Raw genomic sequence first — 2,500 nt, forward strand, 5'->3', positions numbered from 1 at the left:
TTCAGTGAACTTACCTTTAACATATATTGTTTACGGGATCATGACTATCTTCCTTCGTCTTCCTCTGAAGTTTTCTCTCCCCTTGAACGCGAAGGAACCTCACTCCCCTCATCTTGGCGATCGCTTTCCCCCTTGGAGACACAGAGGACCGAGCGTCGAGGAAGCCGAAGGAATTAAGGTATTCGTTTCAAGGATGTTCACTCGAGAACTTCTTCCGAAAGCGCATGGCCTCGCCCGCAAATTATGTAAATTGCTTTTTTAAGAGCATAGTTGAATCTGAATTTGAATTTGGAACTGACTCCGAAAGCGTGATTCCGCGAAAGAGGTTAGGAGGAGGAGGGTAAGATAAGGTGAACGAGATATGTTTGACATGAGAGTTAAAGAGTGATTTGTGAGGGGTGATGTTGCACGGACGTCGCACGGAGGGGGAAGGCATGTCAAGAGGAAGAGACATTAGTTGAACGGGGTGAGAGGGCAGGTTGCGTTAATTGCTGGTTATGTCGAGAGTAATAAAAAAGATCAAAGCGGGTTGAGGGGAAAGCTAACGGGCTGGAAATTAAAAGGTCTTCATATAGGGACAGTGTCATATGATGATGATACAAGCAACTCGAAAACCATCCTTGTAGTTAAAATATCATTAAACGTATTGTGCAAAAACATATTCAAATTTGGATCGATGCAACTGAACTACGGTTAGTCGTTTTAGATACACAGGCACATAAAGCGCCTTTAATATGATGCAAGATGCAAGTGGTTAAATCATTACTGAAGCAAATTCTCAGCTTGCTTCTGTGACAGAGTAAATTTTCATTCCAACATTCACGTGCTCGAGTGGTCTGAGTGTCCCGAGAAATGGAAGTTTGAAATAAAAATTCATAATGTATTCGACTACGCAATATACTCACTAACAGTACTGCAGGGAAACACACACACACACATAACAAATGCATGCAAACACACACACACACACACACACACACACACACACACACACTGCCATTCTCACTCTGCTCTGTGTACGAGTATCATTTCCTCATCAAGGAGAGGTGTGCAACTCCCCTCCCCCTCCCATGCCATCTCCTCTCCTATTCTTCCTTCGCCGTCCTCTCTCCTCCCATCCCTCCCTCTCTCCTTCCTCTCCTTCCTCTCGCGCTCCTCCTTTCCCTTCCCCTCTCCTCTCCCATCCCTCCCCTCCTTTCCTCTCCCTGTCCTTCTCCTCCGGTTCCTCCCCCCTCCCTCCTCCCTTTTCTCTTTTCATCCTCCTCCTTTACCTCCCTTCCCTATCCCTCACTCCCTCCCTCCCTCCTCCTCTATCACCCCCTCCTCCCTTCCCCCTACCTCCCTCCTTCTCTATCACCCCCATCCTCCTCCCTTCCCGTCCCCCTCCTCCTCCTCCCTTCCCCTTCCCCCCTCCTCCTCCTCCCTTCCCCTTCCCCCCTCCTCCTCCTCCCTTCCCGTCCCCCTCCTCCTCCACCCTTCCCGCCCCCCCTTCTCCTCTATCACCCCCTCCTCCCTTCCCCCCCCCTTCTTCCTCCCTTCCCGCCCCCCTTCCTCCTCTCCCTCCGCAGATGAAGTGGGTCATCAGAGTGTGCGTCGCGGCGTTGAATGTGGAATGAAGTCCTCATGTGCGGAATATTTATGAGGGTCCTTAGAGCAGTGGGCCCTATTATCGTTCTCTGGGATTGACACAATTTCGACGTCAGCGATTCGTGTATATAAACATTAAAAAGAAAGTCACTGCTTGAAGCTGTGATTAACGAGCTCCTTCCCTTTTTTTTTACAATAAACTAAGTTGATAATTAGCACCTCCGCCTTTGAGATTCATAAAATGGATAATGAACACCTTCTCCTTCGTAATTAATTAGCTGTTTATGACCACCTACACCTTCTCTTATCTTTCCGATCCCTTGCTCCCTTGCGACGGCCTTACGTACTGCCTTGCACTCAGGACCTGCTGTTCCCTTGATGGAGATGCGGGGGTGAGCCGTTCCAAAGGTCCTTTGAAACATGACTAGTATTATCAGTATTGTTATCATCTTATTCAATATTATGATTATCGTGATTATTGTTCTTATCATTGTTGTTATTAGTATTGTTTTATTGTTGTTAGCATTGTTATTGTTATCATCACTGATATTATGATTTTTGTTATTCTATTGCCGTTATCCTTATCATTACTTTGAATATCATTGCAGGTCTGATCAAGGTAATGACAGAAATAATGATAATAATAATAATAATAATGATAATAGTAACAAAAGCAACAACAACAATAGTAACAACAGCAACAATGTTAATGATAATGATAACAATAATGATATTAGTGACTATGAAGATAATAATGATAATGATAAAAATGATAATGATAATGATAATAAGAATTACAATAACAATAGCAACTACAATGTCAATGATAAGGATGATAATTATTATTAATATCATTATCATTATTATCTTTCTTACCAAAATGCTGCTCCTATCATAATTGCTGTTGTTATTA

The 2,500-nt window shown here is 43.8% G+C and overlaps 1 protein-coding gene across 1 annotated transcript in view; it reads left to right on the forward strand.

Annotated features, from left to right (window-relative positions):
• LOC122263315 (uncharacterized) overlaps positions 1-2,500 on the forward strand; it is an 86,611-nt gene that overhangs the window by 78,582 nt on the left and 5,529 nt on the right. The gene's annotated exons all lie outside the window — the stretch shown is intronic.

This window comes from Penaeus japonicus, unplaced genomic scaffold, assembly GCF_977035675.1.
Source record: "Penaeus japonicus unplaced genomic scaffold, GWHDUDI00000001_assembly GWHDUDI00000037, whole genome shotgun sequence".
In the NCBI taxonomy this organism is placed as follows: domain Eukaryota; kingdom Metazoa; phylum Arthropoda; class Malacostraca; order Decapoda; family Penaeidae; genus Penaeus; species Penaeus japonicus.